This window comes from Nicotiana sylvestris, chromosome 3, assembly GCF_000393655.2.
Source record: "Nicotiana sylvestris chromosome 3, ASM39365v2, whole genome shotgun sequence".
NCBI lineage: Eukaryota > Viridiplantae > Streptophyta > Magnoliopsida > Solanales > Solanaceae > Nicotiana > Nicotiana sylvestris.
The window spans coordinates 11225774-11248388 of record NC_091059.1 but is presented as its reverse complement, the minus strand read 5'-3'; positions in this window follow the sequence as shown (position 1 = coordinate 11248388).

The window sequence follows — 22615 nt, the reverse complement described above, 5'->3', positions numbered from 1 at the left end:
CACTTAAGAAGAATCTACTTGCCAACCTTCGAATTGTTCTCTTTTGATCCCCCGTGGCTTGTACTGGATATATCCCTATTCTGATGTACTCCTTGATATCATGGAACTATGGTTCTCCATAAAGTTCTTCTTCAATCATGTTACAATAAGCATGCTGATCTCGGACTTGAATATGCAGAGGATCGACATAAACTTTGTCCGGATGGTGCAACATTGATGCCAGGGTAGCCAAAGCATCAGCGACCTCATTATAAACCCTTGGAATATGCCTGAACTCCACTGATCGAAACTGTTGACAAAGATCATGCAAACATTGTCGGTACGGTATGAGCTTCAAATCTCACATTTCCCATTCTCCTTGAATTTGATGTACCAAAAGATCCGAGTCTCCCAAGACCAAGACTTCTTGGATATCCATGTCTGCAGCTAGCCTTAGACCCAAAATACAAGCCTCATACTCAGCTATATTTTTGGTGCAATAAAACCGAAGCTGCGCCGTAACAGGATAGTGACGCCCTATTTCAGAAATAAGCACAGCTCCTATTCCGACTCCTTTCATGTTAGCAGCCCCATCAAAGAAAAGTTTCCAGCCTGGTTTTTCAATTTGCTCCAGTTCATCGATATGCATCACCTCTTCATCAAGAAAGTAAGTTTTCAATGGCTCGTACTCATCATCGACCGGGTTCTCGGCCAAATGATCGGCCAATGCTTGGGCTTTCATCGCAGTCTGAGTCACATAGATGATGTCAAATTCCATGAGCAAAATCTGCCACTTTGCAAGTCTTCCTGTCGGCATAGGATTTTGAAAGATATACTTCAACGGATCCAAGCACGAAATGAGGTAAGTAGTGTAGGACGACAAATAATGTTTCAATTTATGTGCTACCCAAGTTAGGGCACAACATGTCCTTTCCAAGTGAGTGTACTTAACCTCATAAGCCATGATCTTCTTGCTAAGATAGTAGATGGCATGTTCCTTTCTGCCGGTGATTTCATGCTGCCCCAGTACACAGCCAAATGAACTTTCTAGGACTGTCAAGTAAAAAATCAAAGGTCTCCCTGGTTCTGGCGGAACCAGCACGGGTGGGTTTGACAAGTATCCTTTTATCTTATCAAATGCTTCTTGACACTAATCAGTCCACTTGACAGCAACATCCTTCTTCAGCAACTTGAAAATAGGCTCACAAGTTGTCGTGAGCTGAGCAATAAACCTGCTGATGTAGTTTAACCTCCCTAATAGACTCATTACCTCATTCTTGTTCCTTGAAGGCGGCAATTCTTGGATAGCTTTGATCTTTGACGGGTCCAACTCAATGCCTTGATGACTGACTATGAATCCCAACAATTTTTCGGATGGAACACCAAATGCGCACTTGGTAGGGTTGAGCTTGAGGTTGTACCTGCGAAGCCTCTGGAAAAGTTTCCTCAAATCCCCAACATGGTCGGCCTGATGCTTTGGTTTTATGATCACATCATCCACGTATACCTCAATTTCTTTGTATATCATATCATGAAACACAGTAGTCATCGCTCTCATGTAAGTTGCCCTGGCGTTCTTCAAACCAAATAGCATTACCCGATAGCAATAAGTTCCCCATGGCGTGATGAATGTCGTCTTTTCTGCATCTTCTTCATCCATTAGAATCTGATGATACCTGCCATAGCAATCCACAAAAGATCCAATCTCATGCTTGGCACAATTATCGATCAAAATATGGATATTGGGTAGTGAAAAGTTATCCTTCGGACTTGGTTTGTTGAGATTGCGGTAATCAACGCATACTCTGATCTTGCCATCCTTCTTCGGCACAGGCACTACATTAGTCAACCAAACAGGATATCAAGTGACCCGAATAACCTTTGCATCCAACTACTTGGTGATTTCTTCTTTAATCTTCACACTCATATCAGTTTTGAATTTCCTCAACTTTTACTTGACGGGAGGAACCACTAGATCAGTGGGTAATTTGTGGACCACTAAATCAATGCTCAAACCCGGCATGTCGTCATACGACCATGCAAAAACATCTTTGTATTCGATGAGTGCTTTGATTAACTCTTCCCGGATCTTTGGCTCGAGATGGACACTTATTTTAGTCTCTCTGATATTATTTGTGTCCCCTAAATTGACGTCTTCTGTTTCATTCAGGTTGGGTTTGGGTTTTTCTTCGAAGTGAATTAACTCTTTACTAATCTCTTCGAAAGCTTCATCTTCATCGTATTCTGAGTCGTAGTCACAATCTACTTCTTGAACTATTATTTCGAAATCAGATTGATTTTTAAGACTGGTCTGAGGATTCCTCATGCATGCCATGTCATTAGAACCAGCGTAAAAAGAACTGTACAGAAAAGAAAAGAAAAACTATCAGGAATGATAAAGAAAGGGAAACTGCATTTCATTGAAAGATGAAAGATAACAAGGTTTGCACACTTTAAACAGACTGAACGATAAAAAAAATCTGGATTATAACCCTGGAATAACCCAGACAAACTAAAGGAAACTCAAAATAAACTATCAAGACTCCTTCAGAGTAGGAAGCGGAGTAGCTTCCCAATTACTGATCTTTGCACTTGGCCCAATGAATTGCACATCCGCTTGACTTGATCCTTCTCCAGTTTCCACCATGTTAACATCACTGAACAACCTCTCGAATCCCTTATCTAAATCTCCATCAACATCAATCAATAAAATGGGAACCGTTGCTGTTGGGCACTTTCTGGCACTAGGCCTAATAAATGATCTAGATAGTCGTGGGATGGGCTTTGGAAGGACCCACGCCCTTTGCCTCAACTTTCTAGCTCTTCTTACATCCGCAGTTGTGGGCTTAAACCCCAAACCAAAGGTATCTAAGTTTTTGGGCAGAGACACTGGTTGTACGATGCCCTGCAACGAAGCACCCAAACCCTTGCCAGGTATGAAGCCATTCTTCAACATCTCAGAAACCACCATGACTGACGCGGTTGTTACTTTAGGAACTGGAATGCTTTTCCTCTCTGGGATATTTTCAACTGATACTGCGTCAAAGACCTGATATACCCATGGCCCTTTGTCGTCTTCAACTTCGACGAAAGGTATGATGGCATCACTTTGGGCACACATATTATCCTCACTGTGCACCACAATTTCCTGTCAGTCCCATTCAAATTTAACCATATGATGCAAAGTAGATGGTACTGCCTTGGCGGCATGAATCCAGGGTCTCCCTAGCAAAAGATTGTAAGAAACTGCCACGCCTAACACTTGGAATTCCATAGTGAACTCAACGGGCCCTATTGTCAATTGCAGTATTATATCACCTACTGAATCTTTTCCCCCACCATCGAACCCCCGAACACAAATGCTATTCTTGTGAATTCTATCATTGTCCACTTTTAGCTTGTTCAACGTGGAGAGAGGGAAAATGTTCGCACTAGACCCATTGTCGACCAAAACTCTGGTAACCATAGAATCTTCGCACTTTACCATTAGATAAAGTGCCCTATTATGCTCGGTACCCTCCACGGGCAACTCATCATCGGAGAAAGTAACTCTGTTTACCTCAAATATTTTGTTTGCTATCTTCTCCAGATGGTTTACCGAGATCTTGTCGGGAACATGGGCCTCATTCAAGATTTTCATCAGCTACTAACAGTGCTCATCTGAATGGATTAGCAATGAGAGCAATGAGATCTGAGCATGCGTTTTCCTCAACTGCTCTACAACTGAATAGTCATTCACTTTCATTTTCCTCAAAAATGCTTCCGCTTCCTCTTTAGTTATGGCTTTCTTTACTAGTGTCGGATTATCTTTTGCTCTTCTTAACTCCTCGGGAGTAAAACACTTTCCCGAGCGAGTTAAACCCTGTGCTTTATAGACTTCTTCTTTGACTTCCTTCCCTTTGTACATCAGTGTTACACATTCGTAATTCCATGGAATAGCCTTGCTGTTAATTATTGGTAACTGGGTTACCAGCTTGATAATAACCCGATCTACGCGGGCACCTTCCACGATTATGATGGGTTTGTTGGTCGCTCCTGGTACAATCACCTTCACCCCTTCATGTTTCGTTGCAACTTTGCTTAAAGACCCCTTCTCAACAGCCACAGATGGCTCAACACTCTTTTTGCTCGGCTTGAGCACCAACTTCTCACCTGCTGATTGTTCATCTATCTTGACTCCACTAGACCGAATCATCATGATGGTCTATGATGGCTTCTTGGATTCCCCTTCCACATGCACTATTTCAATCATATTCGCCTCCTGATGGGCTGGCATCGGATTCCTGTCGATATTGGGTGCCTCGGGAGCTTGAACTTCAATTCTATTGGTATCAATAAGCTCCTGTATCGTACTTTTCAAGTTCCAGCACTTTTTTGTATCATGACCCGGAGTACCAGAACAATACTCACAGCTGATAGTATAGTCAAGATTCTTTGGAGTTTGGACTATATCGACCTTAGCATATCTAGTTGTTTTAGCCTATGGAACTAACTAGTGTATGATTCTCCCAACGGAGTAAAGGTTTTCTTTTTCTGCAACCTTTCACCCTTGAATGCTTGACTAGGTCAGAAACTTAGTCCGGGAGTGTTTTGGTAGGATCGTGGATTTGGATAAGTATTTTGTAGGATGGGAGCACGCCATTAAGTGTGGGCAGAGGTTAGTTGTATGCTTGTGCATGGTGGACGGAAAATGAGGTTCTGGTGGGGGATAGTAGTGTTGGGGTGGATTGTGGTGATAAGTTTGTTGGTGGGGTCGAGGTTGATTGTAGTGGTAAGGTGAACCTCTGGATCCGGACCAAGTTCCTGAATCAACCATTGATGCTTCCTCTCTCTTCTTCTTCTCAATCCCTCCTATGCCACCCTGAATAGCCTGAGTAGTCGCTTTGATAGCTGAATAGCTCATGATTTTATTCGACTTGAGGCCCTCTTCTACCATGCCCCCCGTCTTTACCACTTCATTGAATGACTTTCCCACAGTTGAAACCAAATGGCCATAGTAAGTAGGTTCCAAAGCCTGTAGGAAGTAATCTACCATCTCATTTTCCTTCATTGGGGGATCTACTCTTGCTGCTTGCTCCCTCCATCGAAAACCATATTCTCTGAAGCTTTCACTGTGCTTCTTCTCCAGTTTAATCAAGGACAGTCGATCTGGAATGATCTCAAGACTGTATTGGAAGTGACAAGAAAATGTTTGCGCCAGGTCATCCCATGTGTACCATCTTTCATGGTCTTGGCGGGTATACCATTCCAATGCTGATCCACTCAAACTCTGACTGAAGTAAGCCATTAACAATTCATCTTTTCCTCTCGCTCCCCTCATCTTGCTGCAAAAACCCCTCAAGTGGGCTATTGGATCACCGTGCCCGTTGTATAGATCGAACTTGGGCATCTTGAAACCTGCCGGTAATTGCACATTCGGGAACAGACATAGGTCCTTGTAGGCCACGCTTACTTGCCCTCCCAACCCCCGCATGTCTCTGAATGATTGTTCTAAGCTTTTAACTTTCCTGAACATCTCCTCCTGTTTGATATTTTTGACTGGTTTATCAGCTTCTATCGGGAGGTCAAAGCGAGGAGTATAGGAATGGGTTTCTGGAGCTTTAAAAGTGGGCTCTGAGGGGTAGTATTGGTTGTACTGGGCCTAGAACATAGGCTCGCTAGGAGATTTGTGGAATGTAGCTGGTGGAGGTGCTACGAAGACAAGAGTTACTGGTGGAGGAGGGTATGGAATTGGTTTAGGGGGTGAAGATTGTGGTGTATGAGAAGTGGTGACCCGGTAGTGTTGGTAAATGGGAAAGCTCGGGGATAGATCGGTGGCAGGATGATCCTGAGTTTGAGTCGGTAGTGGAGTGAAGTAGGGTTAGCCGGGTAAGCTGATGGCAGTTGTCCTTTAGCCCAGGCCTGATACATTTCGGCCATTTGTTGTTTCAATTTTTACATCTCTTTTTTCATGGTGTTAATGTCCAACTCTTCTCCTTCGATGACACTGGTGTCTATATCTGGGATAGACATGATTATTTCTCCTTTGGATCTGGTTTGGTATGGGTGGGTTGCCAGTATACTTAGGTGAACTAACTGCTTGAATTCTGGAACAACAACCAAACTTGTTAGTGATTAGAGTTTTAACAAATAAGCAACCACACATAGAAATGCAATGCACCTAGGCAATTAGTCATTTCTATCATGTATTTGCTCGGTTGCTTGTGTCATTCCGGCTTTTCCTGACCTTTCCCTTTTATTGTTACTCACACCTATCTTTTATTCCCCTCCATTTTTTCATTTTATTCTTTTCTTTTTGTTGTGGTCGAATCCTATGAAGATTTCCTACGTATCATGACCATGCATGAATCAGACCGAGCGTAGTTCTGGGGTACAAGTAACAAAACCCTTTTTTTATGTTCGAATTTTCACAAAAAACAACTATTTTGATTATAACAACTCAAACTAACGGGCTTTGATGAAAGGAAAAACAAGCCAACATATTACAACAGAAGAAAATACAAGTTTGAAAACAAACTGACAGACTCCAATAGAAAGAAAATACAGACTCAAGTGAAAATCACGAATACATCAGTGCCTCAACTGTTCCTGGGGTCCGCGGGACATTATTTGGTCTCGCCTCAGGTCGACGTGCTAAATCCCCTTGGAGGTGGTAGAGACTTTCCATTATCCAGTGGACAAAGGTCATCACAGTGGCGAAAAACATAGATCTAGTCATATCCTCACAACTACTGCACTTCATTGTGATGTAGTCGGTGATCTTTCTGACTCTTTCTCTTATGACACACTTTTCTTGCAACAAACGCCCAATCTGCCGTGACCTGGCTTCCAGAGTTTGTTCGGCTGCTTGATTTTGTTCTTGAAGTTGTTGCAAATCTCTTTCCAGATGTTTTCTTTTAGCCTTGAATTCTTTCGCCTGTTTGATCATTTTGTCCTCAATGGTGACGACCTTTTTGTTTAAACCCGCAACCTCATTGTCGTATCTTTCTTTTAATTGTTTAACCGAGCGTGCTCGTTCTTCCGCAATTTTAGCCAATTGCTTTCGAGCCCTGGCTAGTTCACCTTCTACTTTGTTCAAATCAAAACTATATTCACCCACTTTCTGCCTCAGGTTATATATGAGATTTTCATCTTTGGCACTTCTGACTAGATTTTCTGCCGCTATTTTCATTTTCTCAATCAAGGCTCGAATGGCCTTATTTTCTTTGGCTAGCCTTTTCTTTTCACCCTCATCCGCCGCTGCTTGTAAGCCATTCTCGAATTGAAGGTCTTTGACTTGCTTTTCCAGCTTTCCTATTGTGGCCCTGTACTCATTTTCTTTGGCCAACCAAGCCCACGGTTCTTGTGATGCCTCGGCGAATTCCTGAATGTGCTGTTTTTTGGCCGGTCTTTCTGGTTCAGCCCTTGCAGTGTTCTTCTTTATATACCAGGCAAGATAGGCGGGTGAAACCTTGCCTCTAGATAGGTCCCGCACTCGAGTGTTCACCGTCAAATACTGGCACTCGTTCCAAATAGAACGAACTGTTTCTTTGTGAAATTGGTCGTCGGAGCTAATCTCAACCGCGTAAATACTGAGATCTTCATCTGGATGCATCACCTGACACCTTCCCAATTGTCTCATCACTCGGTAGGGAGCATACGACTGAATACCTCAAAGACCCATTAGGAGGAAGTAAGGACCAGTGGCGGGTATATACACAATTTCTTAAACGGGAAGCCAACCTAGTGTACATTCTATTTGTCCCGTAGTGATGGAACGAAGGCGGACTATCCATTCTCCAAACCCCTCCGGTAACTTGAACCCTGAAGTCCTTGTGTCGAACTCTTCAATGCAACTTTTCTCTGCAGACCCATAACTCATATATTGAGGGTGGTGACATAGGTGTTTGATCATCCACATTTGTAGTAGAAAATTGCATCCCTCGAAGAAATCTGCCCCAGCTTTACAAGCTGTAAGAGCTTGGTATATCTCAGATATTATCATAGGGGCAAGGGTGCTCTTGAAATTGGTAATTAAGACTTTGACGACTCCAGCCACCCGCAGATCGATATTCCCATCTTTCCGGGGAAACACCACAAGGCCTAAGAAAGCTACCATGAAAGCGAAACGCATATGTTCATCCTATTTTGCTTGGTTCCCTTTGTACAAACCCCGTTTTCCGGATCGTTGAACCCTCCTATATGCCCGTACCTCCGGTATATAAAATGTAGAGTGGAAAAACCACCCTCCAACTCGGAATATGGGACTTCCTTGCTTATTTTTAACAAATCCATGAATTTGTGAAAGTTAACGGCTCTTGGAGCGATCAGATACTTATGCCTCAGCCCTTCAATACTTCCCATGTAACCTGTTATCTCTTCCAAGGTGGGTGTGAGTTCAAAATCCGAGAAATGCAAGACGTTGTAAGTCGGGTCCCAAAATGTGACCAACGCCTTTATGATGTCTCCCCTAGGCCTTATCTTCATCAACCCGGTGAGACCACCCAAATGCAGATTGACCTTATCTTGCTCTGACTTGCCCAGATCTTCCCACCACATACGCAACTCCAAAGAGATTTTGTTCATAACTGTTGCTGGCAAATTCTGACTCGTGCTCATTCTGCATGTTTATTAGGGTGTTTAGGCAAAATTAAGACTTATTTGACTGAAAAATAAAATTAACACACATTTTTTTTTCAAAATAAAATAAAAACCCAGTTTTGCAAATACAGCCTTTCAGTATTTCAAGAACGAAGATTTTAAGGCTGTGTCAGCTAACTAGCCAAAACTGTGAAAAATGACCAAAGGTGGATGTTCTTGCAAAACAACCTTCCGGCGCCCTTTTGGGGACATTCAGCTATTTTTGACAAGAATGGCATTTCAAATGAAAAATATATTTTTTGTTCTTTTTGGGCCATTTTGCAAAAAGGGCAGTTGGAACCGATGGGAGTTGCCTACGTATCCCACATCCGGTGAGAATCAAAATGGCGTAGTTCGGGCAATTTTGACAAAACAAAAAACCAACTTATTTTTCTTGAAAACAATAAAAATTCCCTTTTTTTTTTCAAATTTTCGGCAGAGTTTCGGTATATTTTGGGATATAGGTTTTCAAAACAGGTAGTTACCTCCCTTAGCCTTCACACTGCTATTTTCTTTTCCAAACTCTTTCCTTTTATTCAAAAGCCGGTCAGCATGCAAATCCGAAGCAAATAAATGCACAAGTAGCAAGTAAGATGCATCAGGATGGTCTTTTTCATTTTTGGTACACCTGTCCTAGACAGACCCAACCCCTGTGTTGAGTCTCCAAAGTCAAAATGCACATGATGCAGACAAACGTTCCTACTAGGGATCCGGCATGAGGTCTTGTTATACTAGGTTTAAAATCTGGGTTTATTTGTTCTAGACCTGGCTTACCCGAGTGGACAACTCGAGCCGAGGGGGGTTGCGTACCGGTAACCAAATGATCATCCGGCTTTGCAACTTGTCCGAACCTCATTCTATTTGGAATAGGACACTAACAGAAAGAAGTCACGACCAGCGTGCACTCCACAGGAGAGAGAAGAGAGGGATTTCGTAGCAGTTTATATATACAATTCAGATAATATCAAAGCAGTAAAAAGCAACATTTAGCACATTAGGCCCAAACATGTAACAAAATCAGATAAATCCAAATATAACAATTTATCTAAGCTCGAATTCTGAACCCTGAAACAGAGATTCTAGGTTCGGTCCCCATCAGAGTCGCCAGAGCTTTTACACCTCCTTTTTACCTACACCCCGGTAGGGTATAAGGGAGTTTTTCCAATTAAAGGACAATCGAAACGAAATTGTTTATTAAAAGATTCAGAGTCGCCACTTGGGATAATTATGGTGTCCCAAGTCCCCAGTTCAAATCCCGAATTGAGGAAGATTGACTCTATTTTACAGTCCGTGAACACAGAAATTCGGGTAAGGAATTCTGTTAATCCGGGAGAAGGTGTTAGGCATTCCCGGATTTCGAGGTTCTAGCACGGTCGCTTAACTGTTATATTTGGCCTATTTACTTGATTTTAATACATGTTCTAGCCTATGTACATTTTATCCTTTTTAAACCGCTTTTATTTAATTATTTTTTAGGAAAGATTCAACGTCACCTAAAACACGCCTTGAACCATGTCACATAAATGCACTCGCGGTCTTCGACATATTTTAACATTGTTGAGATATGGATTTAGGTCACATAAATGCGCACTCGAGTTTAAGGAAGTTAATTTAATATTACGTGTCTGAAACACCTATGCGCTTTCAAGTTTGCGAGGGCCATGAAAATTTACTAAATGGCGTACTTCGAACTCTAAGGATCAATACGAGATTAATTAAAACGAGGGCATGCAATTGTTATTTTTTTGTTTGGCGTGGTGCACCTCAATTCCATTTTAAAAGGGTATTCAAAACTAAAACCAGGAGAGCCATAAATTACTTGTGTTACTAACATGACTCACTTTCATCTAAATGAACAAAATATCCTTTCTAGATCCTTCACTAAAGGCTGCTGATTGCATGACTGTTACTTTTAAAAAATATCACTGGGCTTCTGGACTAGAATAAGCCTAAGAGAAATATTGAGTGACGGCAACCCAAGTGTTCAAAAACCTCCCACTGACTAGGCCCAAGTCGAACTAATTCATTGAACAAATAAGCTATATAAAATCAATTAAAGCACAAAATCAGCTAAGGCTCAAGAAGTATAGCATCAAATCAATATTCTCAAATCTGAGTCTTAACTGATTGAGTACAAATCAATAACTGAGCTTTTTCTTGCATTTTTATTTCCTTGAGCCAAGTTTGTTTTTTAACCCAATTGGTCACAGCAATCAAAATGAATTTTGGGTCCAATGAGAGAGGAAACGACCCCAGTCTCATTTAAAGGGGAAACAGTCACGCCGTCCTTAGTTCGAATTAACAACTCAATTCGGAAGTCAGTCAATCACATTTCATTTTTAAACTATTAAACCAAAGGAAAACAACGAACAGGGCAAGGCTTTTAAAGTTTTGGTCCTGTATTAGGCCCAGTCCGGGCAGAATGAAAGCAGAAACGGGTCTTGCCCAAGGGTCGAACCCCTGCAGACCAGAAAAAAGCAATTTACAAGGCCCAGGCCCAAAGTTGGCCTTCACTTTTGGTGAACCAAAGGGAACACAAGGACGAGACTCACGTTCGAGTCCAGACGCACATTTTTGTGTAGAAACATTAAGAGGGATGCCAACATCAAGACTGGCTAATTGCAGCAAGGCCAGTTATACATCCCATCAAATTTGAAACAATTTAACTAGTATTTGCATGAGTCTCCAAATTCAATTACATTCCCTTTTCCATGCATACAACAGTAGAACCAAACTTTAGGGATTTTCAAGTGGACAATTTAACATTAAAATTAACCTAAACATGCTCACAATTATGCCAAAGTAATTTCTGTACATGGCTGGACCATTAAGGTCATTAGCCAAGCTATTTTAATCAAGTGACTGTAAATTAACACATGACCTCAAAACTATCAATGATTTTTCACAAAGCATAGTAACACATAGTCTCCAAACACTATACTTCAAACCATGAAAGAACAAATCTGCCAAACGATTTCCTAATCATGTGATCCATTTAACAGTCCAAACAGCCTAAGTTATTACACTTAAACAGGTTCGGCTTCAAATAAAAATGACATACGACATCAAACATGAGAATAAATAATTAGAGTCCATTGTTTACTCATCAATACAAATGCAAAATACCACGTCAAGTCACTTTCACATACCCAATTTCAAAGGAAAAGACCCTAACTAACATATATAACTTGAGATCTAATTATGGAACATAGAAATAGTAAAAAAAAATGGGGAAGTCAGCTTCAAGTGGAGTCTTCATTTAACAAAACTTCAAACTTTTTACATGCTTAACAATCAGGCCTCAATCATGAACTAAGGAAGTACCTGGATGTAGAAAAAACAGAGGAAGAAGGGTGAGGAATCAGCAGCCCAAAGGACAGCAATCAACAACAGTTTTCAACCAGTTTCAAACCTAGAAAAAAATGAAATAACAGCCCAGGAAAACAGTTTCAATCCAAGAAAATGAACCAGAAGACCTAAACCTGACTTGATTTCAACTCATTTCAACTATCAGCTATCCAGAAATTGTTTCAGCACTAAGGAAACTTCAGAAATCACCAGTAACTCAATGTAACAGTTTTATTCTTTAGAGTTCTCAAAATGTTCTTTTTAACTCTTTCAGTATTCCTGGATCTCCTTGTCTTTGTACTCAGTGTGTGTATGTGTGTACTCTATCTTTTTTTTTTTAGTATTTCAGAGTATCATACTATTGTGTATATGAACTCAGTGCCTATCTCTCTGTCTCCCAGAATGTCTGCCCCCTAGTGTCTATAAATAATTGTTCAACTTAATGCATTCACCACTATCAATTCAACTTTTTATTTCTTAACTATCCACTAACTTAGTGCTTTTAATTAATTCAGTAATGCAATTTCTACCCTACCACTATTGAGAAGCTTCCTAAGTTAGGTAAATAATCTCCTTTATTGAATAATTCCCAGACTACCCCTTAAGTTCCTAATTATTCAATTAGAATCTCTGAAAGTTCTAAATATTTACAGAATTGCTAGGCAACCAGAACCAAAGGGCATCAGTTTTTGAAACCTAAATAGGTTTAGCATTGAAACATAGTTAACAATAACCCTTTATATGAACAATCTGAACTGACATTAGCAAGAAAAGAACAATGACGAGCCTATTTGAGATTCGACCTTTGACACATTTAACATAATCATTTTAACAAGGAATCAAAACATCAAGAGGATACTAATATGCTGCCTATTAGAATAATATAAACATAAATTGAAAACTAGAAACCTACTGATTCAATAGAAAACTCATGAGCTTAAACAACTAAAACAGAAGCTGGATACAAACCTAAAACTAGACAGAGCGGATAAACCAAAATTAGGGCACAATCCCTTTTTTAGGAATTAAAATAAAAGCTAAAAATGGAGAGAAATGAATGAACAAAAAAATTAACCTAATAGGAAGATACTATTATAATTTCAATCCGAAGTCAGACAACTAAGATACACAAAGTAGAAAAGAAGAAGAGATAGAGATGAAACAAACACTAAACAAACAGAAATAATGAAGGGAACTTACCGGCTAAACTTGAAATTACACTCGATACTCTGATTCATCCGAAATTGATGCCAATCATTTGTTCTTTGTCAAGAACAAATGAGCAGCATCGGTTTTGTAATGAATCAATCCTTCTAATGACGAAGATTAGAGGTCTGAATCGATGCATGTTATTAGGTTCATGGGAAACCGATTTTAAACTTTTAGGGCTCGATATTAGATTTGAGATTCGAGAGGTTTTGGCAAGATTCGAGGGAAACAGATCGGGGATTTGGAAAGAGGGGGTTGTGGTGGTTCTGGGGTGTAATATTTGAGGTGAACGGAGCCGGCGCTGCCACCCTAAGGCGGTGAGGGTACGGTGGCGGCGTCTCTAGGGTTTGGTTAGAGACGAAGAGGTTGAGAGGTTCTGAGGGGTGGGGGTAAGGTTTTGGGTATATTAAAATGGGTGATTTAATTTGAGTCGTTGGATGATTGAAATCCAACGGCTCCGATCAAAGCTTTTAAACAAAACAGGGTCATTTTATTTGACTGGGGCTGGACCAGTTCAGGGGCGGGTCAGGGTCAGGTAATGAGGAAGGCTTTGGACCGTTCGATCAGCTGATTCAACGGTCCAGATTGAAACGCCTGAAACGATGTCGTTTGGTTGAGGCTGGAGACTGACCGGGTTGGGAAAGACGGGTCTGGGCAAGTTTGGGGTGTGTTTGGACGGGTTTTTTTTGGGCTTGGGGACCTTTTGGCCAAATTGGCCCAAAACCAGATTTTCTTTCTTATTTTCTTTTTCTTTTCAATTTTCTTTCTAATTTCTTTTTCAAAAATTAAATCTTAAAAATCCTAAATTAAGGTATAAAAACCCAAATTATCTTAAAATACTAATTATCACTAAATAATAATTATCACACATAATTAATACCAAATTAAAAGAAAATCACAAAATTTTGACATTAAACACTAAAATGCAAAAATACGTTATTTTTGTGAATTTTTCATTTTTGTAAAACAACATTTTACTAAATTAACCAAAAAATGTATAATCAAATCCTAAGTGCAGATGCTATATTTTTTGTATTTTTTAATGCATTAATAAAATTAAATATGCTCACAAAGATATGCAAACAATCAGGAAAATCGCACAGTAATTCCTAGAATAACACATAATTAAAGAAAAAACCTAATTTTGGATATTCTTTTGGAGTAATTCATATGATGCAAAAATCACGTGCTCACAGAGAGGACAATCTTTGATGAAATGTCCTAGCTTCCTGCATTTATGACACAAGTCATGGCCTTTTGGTCTGTTGTAGCTGCCCTTTTTAGGAATGCCTCCATTTCTGTGAACCATTTTCTGAAATTTCCTTGTCAAATAAACCATGTCAGCATCCTCACTACTTGAGTCATTGTTGTCTACCTTGAGGACTAGGTTCTTCTCCTTTTTGAGTTCTCTTTTTTCATGGTCTTTCTTTTTCTTCATTTCATGGGTCTTCAGATTTCCAATGAGTTCGTCAATGGTCAGCTTTTGCAGATCTTTTGCCTCTATGATAGCATTGACTTTGCTTTCCCAAGAACTAGGTAATACACTAAGTATTTTCCTGACAAGTTTGTTCCTTGGAATAATCTCTCCTAGAGAGTGAAACTCATTGATGATGGAGGTGAATCGAGTATGCATGTCCTGAATGAACTCATCATCCTTCATCCTGAAGAATTCATACTCAGTAGTGAGCATGTCGATCTTTGATTGCTTGACTTGAGTTGTTCCTTCATGTGCAGTTTGGAGAGCCTCCCATATCTCCTAGGCAGATTGACATGCAGAAATTTTGTTATATTCGTCTAGTCCAATACCACATACGAGGATCTTCTTCGCTCGGATGTTTTTTACTATAGCTTTGCAGTCGGCATTGTTGTACTCTTTTCTTGTCTTTGGAACTATTACTGTTGGCCCTCCAATGTTCTCCCACCATCCGTAGTATTGTCCACTAAATCTTAGTGGTTTGTAGGTTGATTGACCTTCTTTAAAGTTTGGTGGAACAGCCATATGGATCCTTTCTAGGTGTTAACCCTTTAGAAAGAACCTGGCTCTGATACCAATTGAAAGAAACTAAGAGTCCACCAAACTATATAGAGAACCTAGTTCTTTATCAGTTCCCACAGAACACACATACAGAGCAGTAAGTAAATTACACAACAGTGTTTTACGTGGAAAGCTCCCAGCTCACGGGATTAAAAACCATGACCTACACTCGTAGGATTTCAACTTCACTAACCGAGCAAACTTTAGATTACAACCTTGTCACGACCCAAAAACTCGACCCCTCGTGATGGCGCCTATCGATGATACTAGGCCAACCGACATTACCAAAACACTTTCAATAATAACCAGAAATAGATCAAGACTTTTAAAATAACTAAAATCTTTGCCATAAAACGGGGTAAACCCCAAAACATAAGTGCGGAAATAAAGCCCAACATCGGGGTGTCACTTGTCATGAGCATCTAACATAACCGATCCGAAAGTAACAAGACTAACATAGTCAGGAATCCAAAATACAACAACAATAAGGAAAGATATGGAAGAAGAAAGCAGGGCTACAAATGTCGACATCCACCTCGCTATCTCCAATGATCAGCTATGAGTACTATCAATAACCTCCACAACCAACAACTCCCGGATTTGCACACGAGGCGCAGAGAGTAACGTGAGTACACCAACTCAGTAAGTAACGGAAATAAATAAAGTACAGAGAAGTAGTGACAAGCTATACAAATTCAGTTCAGTTTAGAAATTTCAATAAAAGACAGGCATGCTTTCAAATCCGAAAACTCAAGTCAAATAAGCTTGATTAAGTCAAGTTCAAGTAAAACAACCGAATAAAATATCTTTCTCAAGTTTTTTAAATAATGATATGAAGCTTCTGCATGGAAGAATAATGGAATCAAATACAGCCCATCGGGCATCCATCACTCAGACCTCCCATCCACTCCAACCTCACAGTCATTTATTCCTCACAATCACTCATTCCTCACAATCGGCACTCGCACTTAGTAGGTACCTGCACTCACTGGGGGTGTGCAGACTCTGGAGGGGCTCCTTCAACACAAGCGCTATTACAAGCCAATTATGGCATAAATCAATAAAACATATTGCGACGTGCAGCCCGATCCCATAAATATCCTCACAATCAGGCCCTCGGCCTCACTCAGTCATCAATCTCTCCAGTCTCTCGGGCTCACAAATATCAGGAAAATCATCGTAAACAGCAATAACATAATGCATCGAATAGAATAACAAAGATCGAGATACGATACGCGAGTAAAAACTGTGACTGAGTACCAATAGCATTTAACATGCAATTCAACATGTAACGCAGCCCCTACGGGACCCAACAATGCCAACATATAGCCTAAACATATTTTCTAACATGATTTACAGTCAATTTTTCATAACACATAGGGATCATATAGCTAACGGCATGTTGTTCAGCTTTACAGTTTACACGGGACGGACCAAGTCACAATCTCCTCGGTACAGGCCCACACGCCCGTCACCTAGCATGTGTGTCACCTCTAAAATAATTACATAACATCAAACCAAGGTTTCATACCCTCAGGACCAGATTTATAATTGTTACTTACCTCAATTCGAGCAAAATCCTACTCCGCAATGCCTTTACCTCTCGAATCAGCCTCCAAGCATCCCGAATCTGGCCACAAGCAACACAATACAATCAATATAGGCTAAAGGAACCAATTCCACAAGAAAATGCTAAATTATAACCAAAATTTAAAATCGGCTCAAACCCGGCCCACACCTCAGAATCCGACAAAAGTCACAAAACTCGAAAGCCCATTCACTCACGAGTCTAACCATACCAAATTTATCAGCATCCGACCTCATATGGTCATCAAATCCCCAAAATCCACTCTCCAATTCTCAAACCCTAAATCCCCAAATTTCTAGCTCAAATCCCTCATTAGATAATGAATAAAGCCATGGATTCACGAAATTTATACCATTATGGGTTAGAATCACTTACCCCAATGTTGCTCCTTGAAATCCTCGGAAAAATCGCCTATCTCCGGAGTTCCTCAAGTACAAAATTGAAAATGGAGAACAAAACCTCGAGCTGGGGTTTTTTTACCTAGCTAAACCACACCTGTGATCCTAGTTCCGCACCTGCGGACCTGCATCTGCGAGCAGGTCTCCGCATCTACAGAGATTCATTAAAAAGGCTGGCTCCGCTCCTACAATCTCCTAACTACATCTGCAGCTATCGCAGATGCGAGGACCACGCTGCACCTGCGATCCAAGGTGCAGTCCAACTGTGCATATGTGCCTCACCATCCACTTCTGTAACCTCGCACCTACGGTTCCCACTCCGCTGGTGCAGAAACAACAGCAACAGCAGCTTCAGTTGCATTTTCAAACTCCAAATACTCTGATAACAACCCAAAATCACCCCGAGGCCCTCGGGACCCACAATCGAACATACCAACAGATCCTATAACATCATATGCACTTAGTTGAACTTTTCAATCTCTCAAAACAATATCAAAACGCCAAATTACACCTGGATTCAAGCCTAAGAACCTCTAAACTTCTGAATCCCACAAATGATGTTGAAACCTACCAAACCACGTCCGAATGACCTCAAATTTTGCACACAAGTCATAAATGACACCACGAACCTGGTCCAACTTCCGAAAATCCAATCCGACCCCGATATAAAAAATTTCATTGCCGGCCAAAATCACCAAAATTCCAACTTTTGCCAATTCACGCCTAAACCTACTACAGACCTCCAAATTGAATTCCGGACGCGCCCCTAAGTCCAAAATCGCCTAACAGAGCTAACAGGACCATGAAAATTCAAATCCAAGGTCGTTTACACATAAGTCAACATCCGGTCAACTTTTCCAACTGAAACCTTCTCATAAGAGACTAAGTGTCTCAATTCACTCCAAAACCACTCCGGACCTAAATCAACTAACCCAATAAGTCAAAAATATAGCTATGGAACACAAAATGAGCAGACAATTAGGGAACGGGGCTACAACTCTCAAAACAACCCGTCGGATCATTACATCATCCCCATCTTAAACAAATATTCATCCTCGAACGGGTCTAGAATCATACCTGGAGCCATGAATAGGTGTGGATATCTGCTTTGCATTTCTCGCTCGGTCTCCCAAGTAGCCTCCTCCACGGGCTTATCCTTCCACTACACTTTTACTAAAGTTATATCCTTTGATCTCAACTTGCAAACCAGCCGCTCCAAAATAGCCACCGGCTCTACATCATAAGTCAAATCACCGTCCAACTGAACCGTGCTGAAATCCATAACATGAGATGGACTGTTGATATACTTCTGGAGCATAAAAACATGAAATACTGGATGCACACCCGATATAGCTAGGTGGTAAGGCGAGCTCATATGCCACTTCCTCAATCTTCCAAAGTACCTCAAAAGGCCCAATGAACCGAGGGCTCAGCTTGCCCTTCTTCCCGAATCTCAGAACACCCTTCATGGGTGAAACCTTCAGCAGAACCTTCTCCCCAACCATGTAAGACACATCACGGACCTTCCTGTCATCATAACTCTTTTTCCTTGACTGCGTTGTGCGAAGCCACTCCTGAATCACTTTTACCTTGTCCAAAGCATCCTATACTAAGTCTGTACCCAAAAGCCTACCCTCACCCGACTCAAACCAACCCACTAGGGATCTATACCGCCTCCCATATAAAGTCTCATACAGAGCCATCTGAATGCTCGACTGATAACGTTGTTGTAAGCAAACTCCGCGAGCGGTAGAAACTGGTCCCATGAACCGTTGGGCATGCAGGTAACATGTCCTCCAGAATCATAATAGTGCGCTCGAACTGCCCGTTCGTCTGAGTATGAAATGCAGTACTCAACTCAACCTGAGTACCCAACTCTCACTACACGACACTCTAAAACTACGATGTAAACTGCGTGCCTCTATCTAAAATGATGGAAACTGGCACCCCATGAAGGCGAACAATATTTCTGATATAAATCTCTGCCAACCGGTCTGACGAATAGGTAGTACACACAGGAATGAAGTGCACGGACTTGATCAACCGATCCACGATGACCCAAATAGCATCAAACTTCCTCAAAGATCGTGGAAGCCCAACTACAAAATCCATGGTGATATGCTCCCACTTTCACTCCGAAATCTCTATCCTCTAAAGTAAACTGCCCAGCCTCTGATGTTCATATTTCACCTGTTGATAGTTGAGACACCGAACTACAAACCCAACCATATCTTTCTTTATACTAGTAGCGTTGTCTCAAATACTGATACATCTTCATAGCACCCAGATGGATGGAATACTGTGAGATGTGGGCCTCCTCAAGAATCAACTCCCGAAGCCCATCTACATTGGGCACACAAACCCGGCCCTACATCCTCAACACCCCCATCATCTCCAGTAGTCACATTTCTGGCATTATCGTGCTGCACATTGTCCTTAAGGACAAGCAAATGAGGATCATTATACTGATGCTCTCTAATATGATCAAACAAGGAAGACTGAGAAACCACACAAGATAGAACCCGACTGGGCTCCGAAATATCCAATCTCACTAGATGGTTGGCCAAAGCCTGAACATCGACCGCAAGAGGTCTCTCCCCAACAAGAATGAATGCAAGACTGCCCATACTCACTGCCTTTTTACTCAAGGCATCGGCCACCATATTGGCCTTCCCCGGATGATACAGAATAGTAACATCATAGTCTTTAAGCAGCTCCAACCATCTCTGATGCCTCAAATTGAGATCCTTCTGTTTGAACAAGTGATGGAGGCTATGATGGTCAGTAAACACCTCACAAGACACACCATAGAGATAGTGCCTCCAAATCTTCAACACATGAACAATGGCAACCATCTCTAAATCATGAACAGGGTAGTTCTTCTCATGGGATTCAACTGGTGCGAAGCATAAGCAATCACTCTACCCTTCTACATCAAGACACACCCAATACCGATCTGAGAAGCATCAATATACTAAATATGAACCAGAAGCTGATGGTAGAACTAGAACTGGAACTATGGTCAAGGCAGTCTTGAGCTTCTGAAAGCTCGACTCACACTCGTCCGACCACCTGAAAAGAGCAACCTTTTGGGTTAATTTGGTTAAGGGCAATGCAATAGAAGAGAAACCCTGCATGAACCGACTGTAATAACCAACCAAACCAAGAAAGCTCCGAATCTCTATAGCTGAGGACGGTCTGGGCCAACTCTAAACCGCCTATATCTTCTTCGGATCAACCTGAATACCCTCACTGGACACCACGTGTCCCAAGAATGCCACTGAAATGATCCATAACTCACACTTGGAGAACTTAGCATAAAGTTTCTCCTCCCTCAACCGCTAGGACACAATTCACAAATGTTGAGCATGCTCCTCCTTACTACGAGAGTATACTAGGATATCATCAATGAATATAATAACAAACAAGTCGAGATAAGGCTAGAACACACTATTCATCAGATACATGAATGTTGTTGGGGCATTGGTCAGCCCAAAAGACATCACAAGGAATTCATAATGACTGTATTGGGTCCTGAAAGTTGTCTTAAGAATGTCCGAGTCCCTAATCTTCAATTGGTCATACCCTGACCTGAGATCAATCTTGGAGAACACTCTCGCTCCTTGAAGCTGGTCAAATAAATCATCAATTCATTGAAAAGGATACTTTTTCTTGATTGTGACTTTGTCCAACTACTTGTAATCAATGCACATCCTCATAGCGCTATCATTCTTCTTTACAAACAGAACTGGTGCACCCCAAATTGACATACTAGGCCTAATAAACCCCTTCTCAAGGAGTTCTTGAAGCTGCTCCTTCAACTCATTCAACTTAGTCGGTGCCATACGGTATGGAGGAATAGAAATGGGCTAAGTGCCCGGCACCAGGTCAATACCAAAGTCAATATCCCTGTCGGGCAGCATGCCCAGCAGTTTTGTAGGAAACACATCCGAAAAATATCGCACCACCGGAACAGAATCAACAGTAGGGGTATCTGCACTGACATCTCTCACAAAGGCCAAATAAGAAAGACAACCCTTCTTAACCATCCGTTGGGCCTTCATATATGAAATCGCTCTATTGGGAACATAGTCTAAAGAACCTCGCCACTCAATCCGTGGCAACCCCGCCATCGCCAGTGTCATGGTCTTTGTGTGACAATCTAGAATAGCATGACATGGAGACCACCAGTCCATACCCAAGATCACATCAAAATTAACCATACTAAACAATAATAGATCAACCCTGGTCTCCAATCTGCCAACGGTCACCACACACAACCGAGATAAACAATCCACAATAGTAGTATTGCCCACCGGCGTAGATACATGAACAAATGAGATGAGAGACGCAGGGCGCGTATCCAAATAATGAGCAAAATACGATGACACATATGAATAAGTGGAACCAGGATCAAATGATACAGAGGCATCTTTATGGCAAACTGAGTTAATACCTGTGATCACGGCATCTAAAGTAATGGTATCTGGTCTAGTAGGAAGAGCATAGAAATAGGACTGACCTCCACCTGATCGGCCTTCCCCTCTTGGGCGACCTCAAGTTGACTAAGCTCCACCCCAAGCTGACTGGGCTGGTGGTGATGTAACTGGTGCTGAAGATGCAGCCTGACCCCTCTGCTACACTGAACCTCCCTGATTACGAGGACACTGCCTCCATATATACCAAACTCCCTACACTCAAAAAAACTCCCTAATGCTGGTGGTGGGGACTGAAGGGAGCCCCGAGCACCGGGATAACTGGTAGAATAACCTGTCATAGAAGAGCCCTGAACTGATGGAGCACGGGACGAACTCTGAGCTGGAAGGGCACGAGAGATGAGTGACCCTATTGAGAACTGTAAAAAAAACATGGCCAGATGATGCACCACGATGAGCTGTATGATCCGTCCGAGCATGTCTGAAATGATGACCCATGTTGTGGTGAAGCTGACTTCCCCAAGGAACACCACTAAAAGCACCAGATCCACGAGGCCTCTTGGCGTCCCTCTCTACTTGATCATGGGGATGAACCAACTCGATATCCCGAGCAATGTTAACAACCTCCTCAAAAGAAGCACCAGCCACTCGATCTCTAGTCATTAGAATCCGCAGCTAATATGTGAGGCCATCAACGAACCTCCTGATCCTCTACCTGTCTGTGGGAACCAGCCAAATAGCATGATGGGACAACTTAGAAAATATCATCTCATACTGCGTCACAGTCATATCATCCTGATGCAACTATTTGCACAGCTCCTCTCTGCGGGACTGTGGCACATACTTCTCCAAGAAGAGAACGGAGAACTACTTCCATGTAAGTGGCGCTGCACCAATCGGCTTACGCCTCTCATAAGTCTTCCACCAAATAAAAACGGCTCCAGAGAACTGAAAAGTAGTGAACGAGACCCCACTAGTCTCCAATATACCTATTGTACGAAGA